General features: G+C 43.5%; 1 protein-coding gene across 11 annotated transcripts in view; it reads left to right on the top strand.

The window, feature by feature from the left end:
* CHST11 (carbohydrate sulfotransferase 11) overlaps positions 1-14873 on the top strand; it is a 287104-nt gene that overhangs the window by 71851 nt on the left and 200380 nt on the right. The gene's annotated exons all lie outside the window — the stretch shown is intronic.

The raw sequence follows: 14873 nt of genomic DNA, 5'->3' as shown, positions 1-14873 counted from the left end.
AGTAAAGCTTGTCGTGGGTCTCTCGTGTTCATATCTTTTTCCTTGATCAGCCCCCAAATCACTTGAACCCCTACATCCCCAAAAGATTTGATCACTCTTTTATGAGTTCCCATGATATTTTTTGAACCTGCCTCTATTACTGTACTCATTGCATCCTGCCCCAGTTGGCCATGCATCACAGACCAAGAATCAAGGGAGCCTAGGGGCCCTGAGTTCAGAACTGAAAGAAGTTTCACCCGTGAACATGATCGCGCTTTCCCATCATTACAGACCTATTTATTGTTTTGCACTTAATCACACTTCACCTTGACGACCAGTATAAAAGTGTCAGTATTTTGTGAAATAGGAGGGGTAGGTCTCGTGAGTTTAATTTTCCCTGATTCAGAAAAAGTAATGACCATTGGAAACACATTGGGTAGGAAGGATGGCTAAAGTTTAGAGCACTTTTCATCAAGTCTTATTTTGATGGTTGTGTGTGTCCCGCCCCCTCTTTTATCTAGTTTGCCAACAAAAACAGAATAAATAGAATAAATAAACAAGGGGGAGGGTTACTGGCATTACGAAAGGATTCTTAACACGGTTCCTTCCCAGTTGTGCTCCCCTAAGACACTGAAGTGGTGGCTTGTGGATCGGTAAGGCTTGGCGGGGAGAATGGAAACGCAGGAGCCAGCGGCAAATGCCGAACAGTATGCAGTGACGTGAAGGCGCTCTGAAACGGCCTGCAAGTCACGTGCAGCTTTTCCAGATAAGCCTTTTTGGGTCTAGCTCACGTCCTGTTGATATAAATCTCCATTGGGTTGGCCGAAGGCTGGCAATATGAAGGCATTTCTTTGGCTTGCTTTCTTCTTTTATTTATTTTTTGTCTTTAATTGTGCAGCCGTTTTTTCCTAGTTTTATTGAGAAATCATTGACATACATCACTGTATAAGTTTAAGTTGTACAACAGGATGGTTTGATTTACATATATTGTGAAACGATTACCACGACAGGTTTAGTTAACATCCATCATCCCATAGAGACAGAATAAAGAAAAAAGATTTCTCCTTGTTATGAGAATTCTTAGGACCTGTTCCCTTAACGACTTTCCTATGTGTTCTACAGCAGGGTTAGCCATAGTCATGTTATATCCCTAGTACTTACTTATAACTGCAAGTTTGTACCTTTGGACCACCTTCCTCCAATCCCCCCACCTCCCACACACACCCAAGGCATTTCTTTCTTTCTTTCTTTTTAAGATTTTTTGGATGTGGACCATTTTTAAAGTCTTTATTGAATTTGTTACAATATTGCTTCTGTATTATGTTTTGGTTTTTTGGCTGCGAGGCATGTGGGATCTTAGTTCCCTGACCAGGGATCGAACCTGCACCCCCTGCATTGGAAGGCAAAGTCCCAACCACTGGACCACCAGGGAAGTCCCCAAGGCATTTCTTTAGAATGAAACTAAAATGTACTCTCCCCCCAACCCTTTAAGTGGGATTAAAGTTACCCCATAATAAAAGGAAGATCTTGGGTTAGTAGAAATGCTCTTTAAAAAAACAAAACAAAAACCCCAAAATCCTAAAATGTGGTTTTCTTGGCTTTTGGCAGGGTTCATTTTGAAGAACTGAGTTCTTTTTCCCTTCAGAATTATGAATGTGATAGTGATATAACTTTTTAAAAAATAAATTTATTTATTTATTTAGGCTGCGTTGGGTATTCGTTGCTGCACGTGGGCTTTCTCTCGTTGCGGCGAGCAGGGGCTACTCATCATTACGGTCCTCGGGCTTCTCATTGTGGTGGCTTCTCTTGTTGCGGAGCTCGGGCTCTAGGCACATGGGCTCAGTAGTTGTGGCACGTGGGCTCAGTAGTTGTGGCTCACAGGCTCAGTAGTTGTGGCACACGGGCTCTAGAGCGCAGGTTCGGTAGTTGTGGCGCACAGGCTTAGTTGCTCTGTGGCATGTGGGACCCTCCCGGAGCAGGGCTCGAACCCGTGTGCCCTGCATTGGCAGCCGGATTCTTAACCACTGCGCCACCAGGGAGGTCCTATGATAAAATGTTTTAAGGGCAAATAAACGTATTGAGCCAATCAACTTATTAAAAATTTCTGTGACCAGTTGGGTTTCTTGGTTGAGAGTATCTTTATTAAGGAGGAAGAACAGGAAAATGAGTGTCGAGGGCCGTTCCTTTCATCCCCGTTTTCTTTGATGGCGTGATAGACACCAGACACGAAGACGTGGCCCTGAAACAGTGTGTGGTTTCCCTAGCGATTCTCAAGATGTAGCTTCTTAACTCTGCTTCCCTCAGAGCCAGGGAAATGGAGCAGGAGCACATTACCGACGATATTTCTCCAAGTGGCAATTAGTCACTTGCTGCTCACGGCTTCTCTTTTAGTAATTTCCATCTCGCTGAACTTTTTGCTTAGCACGGAATGACTTTTAAATTCGTTTTGATCACATTAGAAACACATATCTGAGGGTTGCCGGGTGGGTGGATTTCAGCTGATCGCGTGGAGGATGTGAGAGAAACTGTTGTCATCTTTGTGTTTCCTTCCAGGAAGGAAGGCTTCGGGGGGTAGTCCAGTACTGGCTTTGCGTGGTTCTGCAGTGCTCATCTCCAGTCTGCCAGATTAAAGAACGGGATGAATGTGTCGATTGATTTCTTGGGAGCTTTTGTTTTGATTATTTGCGTACTGGCTTATTAAGATTTTTTATTTTTATTTTATTAAGGAGCTCAATTAGTCTTTGTTCCTAGAAGCCACCCATCTTCATTAGGCAATTTAAGATGTGAATTATACATTTTTTAGAGAGTAGCTAATTAGGGTAAAACCTGACACCTTTGCATTTCCATAAAACATCTTTCTGCAGCAAAGAAGAAGTGAGAAGACTACACCGTACTGAGCTGTAAAATCACTTCTGGTGGGAGCTATTTCTTTTTGTAAGAAAACTTGTAAATGTGAAAAGATGGCACGTTATGCCTTCTCAGCCTCTTTTCAGAGGCTTCACTGCCCTTTGGAGTCTGTGGGCTGTTACAGTCCAGGGGCTGTCTCCTTGACATCCCCATAGAGACTCCCTCATCCTCCTGGACTTCGGGGTGGATTGGGGTTAGGAAGACAGGAGTCTAAAGATGTCAGAGTCTGACACTCTCTCCTGTTCAGGTGGCAGCTTGTGTTTGGGAGTGTCTGTCCTTGGCGCTCCATCCGTCATCCTGCACTGGGTCTGAACTGCAAACTGTCTCAGCACAATAGGATCTTAATGTCTGGGTGTTCTAACCTGCCCATCCCGACGAGGCCTGCATGTCCTTAAACCTCAGGGCCAGGTCTCACGCTGACTCTGTGCTGCATTCCAGAAACCATGTGGAATGTTGCTTACCTAGAGGAACATAAACCTTACATTGTGGGATGGAAGCATTTGAAAATATCTTCTCCTCTCCTGTTGCCAAGGTGGCTCAACGTGCACTAAAGTTAAATCCATATGGGTACGCTGAGCAGATGGGGAGCTTTGGAGGGGTTGGAAAGTACACTGCCTTATGTGTCTGTGATGACACTCATTTCCCCAGAGGGAACCTCAGAGTTATAAACCGGGGCATTATTGCCTAAACAGGATCATGTATTCATTTATGGTGCTATAGAAAATTTAATTTATACATATACATATGAAAGAGATCTTAGCTCTGGATTCACTGTTAATAATCAGATTCATTTTAGAATCCCACATACAGTTAGATGGTGAAGGACAATTCTTTTCATTATATTACATTAACTTTCCTTTATGACATCTATTAGTTCAGCTCTTTTCAGTGGTAGGTCAGCAGTAGTTAGAGGGGATGTACATTAGAAATGAGGGAGAGACTGTAATTTGATAAAGCATACCAATTCAGTTTGTCATATATATATATAAAGTGCGGAGAGTAAAGCTGGACAAGTCTTCTGGCCCAGTAGGGACCAGATGGGCTGGGAAGGCATCTTAGGGACATAGGTTCTGAAAGGCTGAGAAATGGTGCCTTGGGGTTCATGAAAAATGATAGTGGGTACTTTCTCACATCCTTTTGGGCCAGAGTAAGACCATTTAATTTAAGTCTGGTGTTGGTGTCCATAAACCCAGGATGTAAGTCTAATGAGGCCATTCTCTCCTTCATCTAGAGCGGTCCATGAGTTTATGGCCTTTGTCGCTTGGGAAGGGCTCCTACTCAGACATGTGGTCTGAAGACCACCAGCATCACCGTTGTTAGATATTAGAAATGCAGAATCTCGGGCCTCGCCTGCCCATGTCATGTCCTTGTATAAACTGCTTGCACCTCTGCATCGCCGTCCTTCCCTGTTATCCACAATAGCCCACCACATATCACTTTCTGCCTTGGATGGCAAGGAGTCCAGATTTGGGATCATGACAACTGCACTTATCTTGGCTTTGCTGCTTGAAAGCCGTGTCACGTCCCTCTGCCTTGCTTTCCTCATCTATAAAGTGGAGAGAGCAGCAACGACCTCATAAGGATTTTTCAAGCATTAAGAGAATATTTGTGAAATACTCATCCAAGAGCCAGGCAGGTAGTGCGTGGTGGTTATTGGTGCGGCAGTGGTGATATTCATGGCCTATTTCCCTTGCTGATGGTACGTACGTGCCTTTGAAAGAGGCTTCCCGTCTGCTGCTTCTCTGTTTTCTTCCGTGCCCCTTCTCTGTGCCTGGAACCTATTCGATGGATGATGGAGTTGTTGTCTAGCGCTAGCGTTAAAATCCTTGGTCTTTGGAAAATTCGGTTTGAGTGAGAGACAGCAGTCCTGATAACTTAAGCTCCACGGGGAGCATTCTAGAAGCCTACCTATTATGAGACAGCTCCTTTGCTGTCAGGTTCGGGCAAGTCCACAACTTGGGTGCATACCACATTGCACACAGGTGTGTGGAACGAAAAGGAGTAGTTGCTGAGAAAAGGCCAGCTCACAGTTTCCATCATCATGTCACTTTGGAATGAGATGGAAAATGCAGAGCCTGAATACATTTTAAATTGGCTTAAATTGCATATCAACTTGGGAAAATGTCATCTTGGAATGGGGAGTGGTTGTGAGACACAGAAGCTCTAAAACAACAGATCCTAGCATGGTGGGCTAGGGTTGACCATCGACACAGCCAACCAGTCAGGTGGGACTTTTAATCACAGGCATCCCGAGGGCCCAGAATTGAATTAGCACTGGTCTTGCGGTAGTCACACGGGCTTCTCATCATATTAGGGGATAATGAGGTCAAGTATTAACTGGTTGGGCTCTGAGGTCTAATGACCTGGCTTGAAATCTTAGCTCTGTCCTCTAGCAGCCGGATCACTGAATCTCACTAAATAGATGAATTTATGCCCCGCCTGGTCCCTGAGGTTTTGAGTTGGCTGATCAATAGACATTTAAAAAAATCTTTAAGAATGGCTATCATCAAAAAGTCTACAAACCATAAATGCTGGAGAGGGTGTGGAGAAAAGGGGAACCCTCTTGCACTGTTGGTGGGAATGTAAATTGGTGCGGCCACTGTGGAAAACAGTATGGGGGTTCCTTAAAAAGCTAAAAATAGAGCTACCGTATGACCCAGCAATCCCACTCCTGGTAATATATACGGGAAAGACAAAAGCTCTAATTTGAAAAGATACATGTACCGCAATGTTCATAGCAGCACTATTTACAATAGCCAAGACATGGAAACAACCTAAATGTCCATCGACAGATGAATGGATAAAGAAGATGTGGCACATATATACAATGGAATATTACTCAGCCATAAAAAAGAATGAAATAATGCCATTTGCAGCAACGTGGATGGACCTAGAGATTTTCATACTAAGTGAAGTAAGTCAGACAGAGAAAGACAGATATCATATGATACCACTTACATGTGGAATCTAAAAAATAATAAATACAAATGAACTTACTCACAAAACAGAAACAGGCTCACAGATATAGAAAACAATCTTATGGTTTCCAAAGGGGATGGGGTGGGGGATAGATTGGGAGTATGGGGTTGACAGATGCATGCTACCATGTATGAAATAGATAAGAAGGACCTACTGTAGAGCACAAGGAACTATATTCAATACCTTGTAATAAACTATAATGGAAAAGAATTATTAAAAAAGAATCTCTCTCTCTATATATGTATAGCTGAACCACTTTGCTGTATACCTGAACTTAACACGATATTGTAAATCAACTATACTTGAATAAAAAACCTTTTAAAGGCAGTTTTAATTTTGGAGTAGCTTTAGACTTAGAGAATAGTCAGTATGGATAGTGAAGATAGTACAGAGTTTCCGTAGACCCCCGACCCACTTTCCCCTATATTAGTGTGGTACACTTGTTATAACCAATGAACCGACATCGGTACATTATCATTAACTGAAGTCCATATTTTATTTCAATTTCGTTCGTTTTTGCCTCATGTTGTTTTCCTGGTCCAGGATCCCATTCATGAGACCACATTACATTTAGTTGTCATGTCTTCTTAGGCATGTGACTGTGACGGTTTCTCAGACATTCCTTGTTTTTGGTGATCTTGACCATTTTGAGGCATATCTATATTTTGTAGAATACCCCTCAGTTGGGATTTGTCTGATGATTTTCTCATGAATTGACTGGGGTTTTGGGATTTGGGGAGGAAGACCACAGAGGTAAAGTGCCATTGTCCTCACATCATATCAAGGGTACATACACTCAACATGACATAACTGTGGATGTTGACCTTGAGCACCTGGCCGAGCTAATGTTTGTCAGGTTTCTCCATTAGAGAGTTGTCTCTGCTCACCCGCCTTTCCATACTGTGTTCTTTGACAGGGAGTCATTATCTGTAGCCTATACTTAGGAGTATGTTCAAGAGAAGTTTGTTTTTTAATTTTTCCAATACCTTTATCCAGCACTTTCTACATCCCACATCTTACTAAAATCCACCCTATTTCTTTCCGCCACTAGGTTGTAATTTCCTTTATGGAAAGAAACATGGCTGATTTGTATAAACATTATAGGTCAGTTGGCCAGATTACTTGACATTTGGGATTTCCTGATTTCCAATCCTTGGTCTTTGGAAAATTCGGTTTGAGTGAGAGATGGCAGTCCTGATAACTTTAGTTTATATAATATTATATATATTATATAATATTACCCCAGTTCAGTATTATGGTATCCATCGTTGGGACTCTTTACTGTCTATATTTTGAGAAGTGCTGATTTTTGAGTAATTGAGGCCTAAGGAATTCACAATAATAACAGTGAAAGCTCACACCTACACTTACTTCTCAAGTGCCAGACCCAGTGTTAGCCTTTAACACATGCTAACTTTTTTACCTTATAAAGCAGCCACTATTACTGTCCTCATTTTACAGATGAAAAAAGTGAGGCACAGAGAATTGTAGTGCTCAGAGAAATATTGCCCCAGGTGGTACAGCTAGTAAACTACAGAGCTGAGCAATGGCATTTGGAGAGCAAAAAGTTATCTGTGTGTTTGCTAACTGTCCTTCCCTGCTATCCACATGAGCCAATAACTCCAGTATCCCTTTCCTCCTGTGACAGCAGAGAGTCTAGGCTTTGGAGCAGAACAGCCCTGCATTTATTCCTGGCTCCAGCACCTACCCGCTGTGTGACCTTGGGCAAGTTATTTCCCTTCTCTGTCTCTGCTTTCATAAAATGCAGATAATAATAACATTGGTACCTCCCTGAGAGCTTTGATAAGATAATGCAAGTAAAGCACCAAACCTAGCATTTATTACAAATACAACTGCCATGTTTTCTGAATTAAAAGTAGGGAAACACAGATGAAAAACTGTGTCAGTTTAGGGACGATAGGTGAACTACTTAAAGTAGGGATCATCTCCTAAAAGTAGGATGGCTGCCCAGTGGAATTATAAGATACTCATAAAGAAGGTGGAGGAGCTCAATGGTGGAAGGGACTGAGAAGCTGGGACAAGTCAGGACCTGCGTCGTTCGGGAGGGACGTTATCTCAAATACCCCAAAATTGTCAGCCATGATAGCATAATACATAGTAAAGTTATCTTTTCAGACTCTTAACAGTTATCTAAGTACAGGAGTAAAAGTCACAAATAACGTTAATAAGTAAAGCTTGTCGTTAAAGTGACCTATGTTTTAAAATGTTATTGCAATTTAAGATCCATAAGAGGAATATAGATAGGTAGCATCTCAGATTTAGGGAAAGTCACCATTTTTAAGCTAAGGACCATCAGTTCCTAGACTTTTCTTCTTTTTTTTTTTTTTTTTGCAGTACGCGGGCCTCTCACTGCTGTGGCCTCTCCCGTTGCGGAGCACAGGCTCCGGACGTGCAGGCTCAGCGGCCATGGCTCACGGGCCCAGCCGCTCCACGGCACGTGGGATCCTCCTGGACCGGGGCACGAACCCGTGTCCCCTGCAGCGGCAGGCGGACTCTCAACCACTGCGCCACCAGGGAAGCCCAATTCCTAGACTTTTAAATTTTAACTTTGCTTCTATCAATAGCTCTGGCAGGCAGCTTTTCAGGGAGAGCCATATTTTTGCAAAGAAAGGATAAAAAGAAGAGAGAATATGTAAGAGATAAGAAACCCCAGGCCATCGCCAGGTGACCGGAGGCCGCACTCCTGGCCTTTTCCACTGTCACCTGGATGCTCTTGACTCGGATTCATGCCTCAGGAAAATCAGAAACAATTGACATGTCAACATGTCAAGGACCTTTTGGGGAAAGTTGCAAATGGGTAAACCACAGTGTCTGGTCTGGGAATGCTAAGTCTCCATCCTCTCTAATTACAAAGCTAATGAGAATTGGAGACAAGGGCTGCAGATGGCCTGTGGTTGGCCAGGAACAATTTTGATGCCCTAAAATGGCACATGTTTTCATCCTGGAAACATGGTCTTATCTATTCGTGTGTGTGTTGGACTGAAGCAGTGGAATGGAAATTGAACTTTACCTCTAAGATGTTGCTTCCTGAGTTAAGGTTGAAATCAGGTCAGAAAAATACTTTTTCATCTGCCATGTTTTGAGAGCAAAAGCAAAGAGCCAGTGACAGAGCTTCTGAATGACTTTTAAAGGAAGATCTGGCATCCCTGAAGTATCCAATACACTAGCTTGTAAGAACAAGGATCAAAATGAGACACACAAATTTTTGTTCCACAGAATGTTTTCAGAGTAAGAAAAGGCTCTGGGATTATATCCAGCAGCGCTTTTCGGTTTTGTTTTGTTTTAAACACACACACACATACACACACACTCGCACACACACACAGTTAAAAAGTTTTCATCTGCCCTGGTCATGCTGTCCTCCTTCGGTGATTAATTGTGAGTCTTTGTTCTATAGATGCCAGAGCTCTTGAAGGTGACGTACACAGAGTGATATCAACCTACAGAGTGATTCCTCACAAGGCTGAGAAGTTAACATCTTATATGACAATCTGTCTTAACATCCCTTTTGGGAGTTTCTTCTCAGTGTCTGCAAGACCCTTCCCATTCTCAGAGTGGTCCATGTTCAGGTGGGAATGTAAACTGATACAGCCACTTTGGAGAACAGTATGGCGGTTCCTTAAAAAACTAAAAATAGAACTACCATACGACCCAGCAATCCCACTACTGGGCATATACCCTGAGAAAACCATAATTCAAAAAGAGTCATGTACCACAATGTTCACTGCAGCTCTACCTACAATAGCCAGGACATGGAAGCAACCTAAGTGTCCACTGACAGATGAATGGATAAAGAAGATGTGGCACATATATACAATGGAATGTTACTCAGACATGAAAAGAAACGAAATTGAGTTATTTGTAGGGAGGTGGATGGACCTAGAGTCTGTCACACAGAGTGAAGTAAGTCAGAAAGAGAAAAACAAATACCGTATGCTAATGCATATATATGGAATCTAAAAAAAAAAAAAAGGTTCCCACGAACCTAGGGGCAGGACAGGAATAAAGACGCAGACATAGAGAATAGACTTGAGGACATGGGGAGGGGGAAGGGTAAGCTGGGACGAAGTGAGAGAGTAGTATTGATATATATACACTACCAAACGTAAAGTAGCTAGTGGGGAGCAGCTGCATGGCACAGAGATCAGCTTGGTGCTTTGTGACCACCTAGAGGGGTGGGATAGGGAGGGTGGGAGAAAGACGCAAGAGGGAGGGGATATGGGGATATATGTATGCATATAGCTGATTCACTTTGTTATACAGCAGAAACTAACACAACATTGCAAAGCAATTATACTCCAATAAAGATGTTAAAAAAAATAAAAAAGTGCTCCACGTTCAGCTTGCATATAAGCTCTGGGCAGTTCTTTCTTTTCCCTGAAACAAAAATAATGGTAGTGTTCTCTCTTTGATTTCTTAAACCTCCTTGTCTGACATTTATGCGGCAGTTCTCTTTAACATTTAAAAAATTTCCATGCTGGCCCAGTGGGTGTTCTGAAATAGAATCCTGACCATTGCCTCTTCCTTTTGAATCCCTCTGTTGAGGACGGGGTATTTACTCAGAATGCATTGCTCAGTATTTTGGAGACACTCTTCCTCTTCGTTCCATTTCCTGGGGGAATTGGGAAAACAGCTGAGAAAAGGGCAGTGAAGGTTATTTCAGGATAGCTAATCTGAAGGGAAAGAAGTATCTTAGGAGTAAAGACCATCAGACAACCTGTTGTTAGACCATAAGTAATCATTGGATAATCATTTTACTTGCTAGCAATTCTTATGTCTATTCAAGATCTTGGATGTGAAGGATCAAGTTGGGATAACAAGTAATTTCATTTTTCCTTAATGAGAAAAGTGAGGACTGCATTTTAAAATGGTCGTATAGAACATCGTGGAGAATATACTAACATTTGTCTTAAAATAATCCACGTGTGGCTGCCATGAAAAGCAGAATGGCGGAACCTCAAAACTTTGATGTAGAATTACCAATGGAGTTCACTTCTGGGTATATACTCAAAAGAATTGAAAGCAGGGATTCAAACAGATATTTGTACACCAATATTTATAGCAGCATTATATACAATAGCCAAATACTGGAAACAACCCAAATGGCCATTGACAAATGAATGGATAGGCAAAATGTGGTGTATCTGTGTGTAATGGAGTATTATTTACCCTTTAAGAGGAAGGAAATTCTGACACATGCTATAGCATGGATGAACCTTGAAGATATTCTGATAAATGAAATGTCGGTTACAAAAGGACAGATACCGTATGATTCCCCTTATGTGAAGTACCTAGAGTAGCCAGACTCATAGAGACAGAATATAGAATGTTGGCTGCCTGGGGCTTGGGGGAGGAAGAGGAAACGGGGAGTTAGTGTTTAATAGGGACAGTTTCTCTTTGGGAAGTTGAGAAGGGTCTGCAGATGGTTGGCTGTGGTTGCACAACAAGGTGGATGTGCTTAAATGCCCTGAACTTTAAAATGATTACAATGGTAAATTTTATATTAGGTCTGCTTTACCAGGGTATGTAAAGAAATATTCCACACATACCAGCACATGTACCCACTTGCCTTTTGGGGAGGACACACAGGAAACTGGTCCAGTGATTACAACGGGCCAGGGCCTAGAAGCACAGTGTTCTGGCACAGCGTATATGTTCTGTGAGTTCTTTCGAACAGACCGTGGTTGCCTAGGGCGGGTGGAGGGGAGGAGGGAAGACGTATTTTCATCACAGGTATCCTTTCATGCCTTTAGGAATTTTCGGGTACTGTGCGGCTTCATTACTTATTCAAAAGAATAAATTCAGCCCTCAGATCCAGTGGCAGTGAGGGTGGTCCAGGGAGATGTAAGTTCACCTGAGAACATTTTGGGGCCATGGAAGGGTCATTGCCTTATAGAACAGTTGACGATGGCACTCAGCCTCTGAGAGGTCGTCAGGGACAGAGGGCTGGGCAGGGGAGGATGACTCTGTGTTTCAGTTTTGTTTTGTTTTGTTTGCGGTACGCGGGCCTCTCACTGTTGTGGCCTCTCCCGCTGCGGAGCACAGGCTCCGGACGCACAGACTCAGCGGCCATGGCTCGTGGACCCAGCCGCTCTGCGGCACGTGGGATCTTCCCAGACCGGGGCACGAACCCGTGTCCCCTGCATCGGCAGGCGGACTCTCAACCACTGCGCCACCAGGGGAAACCCTGTGTTTCAGTTTTTATATGAGTGGGACAGGTGTCTTTCTCAATATGTCATGGTGCATGTTTTTTCATTTGTTCCTGGATGGTGGGGAGGGGCGTGGTGGTCTCTTCTAGCCTTCGATGCCTTTAAAATTTTTCTCCAGAGGAATGTGGCCTTTCCCCCTACCCTCTCTTCCCTCCTTCCTCCTCTGGAATTGGCCCAGTCTTGCAGGAGCCCAGAAGTGTAAATCGAGGGAAATGAGTAATTTGGTTGAATCCTGCCTGATGTCCTTTATCTGTGTGTGGCCTCCTGAGACGCACAGTGACAATCACCAAAGTCATCTGATACTTCCCCCTTCCTCCCCCACCACCTCTCCCTCGCCCTCCCCCACTCTAGTAACCTACAGATTCCACTCACCTGGGCTGATTTTTGATCTTCCCTTCACTTACTAGGGGCACCAGTTAAGAAGTATGAAAAGAATGTCCGTATGGAGGATATCTGAAAAGAACCCTCCTGATTCTGAGGAAGGTGTTGGCCAGCTAGCCTCTCTGGGCTAGTTTCTCAGAAAGTAATGAGCAGAGTTAAGGATATTAGAGAAAAGTGTAAACTGTTGGGAATGTGCCCCATGTCAGCATTTGAAGATGGACAGCTTTTGCAGGGAGGGAAGGGGAGAAAATTTGTTCTGCTGTTGTAGAAATCAGAAGTTTGAGCTGAAACAATGAACTGTGGTGGTCAGAATCCTTCCCTGGAGATAACAAATTAGGTACTTTCTTTTGGGTTTCTCAGAATAATATTAAAGGGCTTTCCAACCCCATCTGAATCACTACAGTAAGTTTATATGGGGTGGATGCTGGCCTTCTCACAGCAGCCATGCGGTTTAGAAGTTCACTGCCAGTTTGCCCTGTGGCTGGAACATGGGGAAGTGCAGTTTGTTAGATCCGGATGCAGAATCCTTGTTCTGAGAAGTGGGAGGTGTCAGCAGTGGTACAGGGTCCTTCTTGTCTGGATGGTCTGTCTGGAAAGCGGGAATCCCTAGAGAGAGGCACAAATCCTGGCTGAGCATCCTTGCTGTTACCCCGCAGGGTGAAAGGGAGAAAAGGACCAAGGCAGATTTTGTTACAAATTGGAGAAAGAAATCCATTTATTGCCCTCTTAACTTCTCTGCGGTGTTGTGCGTGTGAGGTGTAAGGACTGTGAGCCACTGGCCCCTCGAGGGTAGGGGGTGGTCTCCCGGCTCTCCTGAGCTCCGGTGTTGTGACCCTTGGAATGTATCCATCATGTCAGTGTTGCTTTGTGGAGCTGGTCCAGGTTTCCTTCGCTGAATGAATGCAGACTGTGTTCCGATGAAGGGCAGAGGGAAAAAAACCACCCTGAGTCAGGTTTTTGAGAGTAACAGTCCTTGTCTCTGTCTGCTGGGTACACGCTTGGTTGATTGATTGAAAATCTAGAAACCTGGGCTTAAATATAGAACAAATGGATATTAATATATTCTTTTTTTTTTTTGAGAGGGAAACTAATATTTATTGAATGGAAACTCAGTGTTCTAAATAGAATTTTTGCATAGCTCTCCCAAGATCTAGGGAGGTAGATAATAATGAGTAACATTAATTACAAACAAAACTATGTGTCAGGCTCTCTTCTAAGTACTCTGTGTGTAAAATTTACAGATTACTCCTTTCAACAGTGTTCTGAGGGTAGATGCAAGAGCTCAAGGATGCTGAGACACATCAAGATTAAGTGACTTGTTCAAGATGACACTTGGTAAGTGACAGAGCCGGGATTCGAGCCCAGGTATTCTGGCTCCAGAGCCCAAGCCTGAACTTACCCACTTCCCTAGGGATGAGGAACCACATGTGACTTGCCCAAGGTCATCGGACTATAAGTGATCTGTTTTATTTCTCATTATTTCTGATTGATCAGGGGTAGTGAAAAGTTTAGCTTTCCTTCCCAAGGTCTTCTTGGCTAGCATTAGCGTAATGGGGATACTCTGAGCCACCCAGGGTGCCCATTTAGAAAGCTCAGGTTTTGCTTCAATGCATATTGAAAAAGGAATCGCAAGGCCACCCAAGAAAGAGGCGTGTGCAGCACTTGGAGACCTTTTTTTCCAGCATGGGGAACAGTTCTATCACATCGAGTCCCTACAGCTGCTTCAGTCCAACCACTTCTTTTCTCTCCTGGACAAAACCAAAACAAAGCAAAACAAAAAGTCCAGAGAGAGGTGGTGATCAGACTAGCCATGTTCCCTTCGGGCAGTTGGCGTTTGCTCAGGGATTGAGCCCAAACTTGCCGTGACAAATACAGCCCCGGGCTGTGCCTTTTCTAACAACATGCACTAAAGCACTAGTTAAGCGGTGCTTAGATTTCCAAACCAGATAGATGCTTTTCTTTGCAGATCAGGATTTCTAAAGCTGCCATGTGTCATAGAGACACCAGAGCAACCAAGTAGAGAACTTACATTTTCTATTTAAAAATTTATTGCTAATAAAGGACTCAAGTCTTTTGGCCACTCTAGCAAATACTGATGTTTTTTTCTCCTGCTGTGTCTAGGGAGAATAGTTTGTGGTGGGGGATGCCAGTGGGGTTGGAATTTTCTGTGATGGGGGGAGTAATTGGAATAGTACAAGTCCTAAGATCTGTACAAAGGAATGCAGCCCCAGCAAAGGGGGTGTGCAGTTACAGGCAGATGGGCCAAGGGGATGGTCTGATTGCCAAGTGGATTGGAGCCCAAGTCTAAAGGTTTTCAAGTAGGTGATTAGCCCAGGAAGGAGCCAAACGCAGGCCTGCTGGCGCCTGGAACAGCAAGATTTTCCGTTCAGGTTGGAT

Source organism: Phocoena sinus, chromosome 10, assembly GCF_008692025.1.
Source record: "Phocoena sinus isolate mPhoSin1 chromosome 10, mPhoSin1.pri, whole genome shotgun sequence".
NCBI lineage: Eukaryota > Metazoa > Chordata > Mammalia > Artiodactyla > Phocoenidae > Phocoena > Phocoena sinus.
Note: the sequence above shows the minus strand (reverse complement) of the source record. Positions and strands in the feature narration are given on the sequence as shown.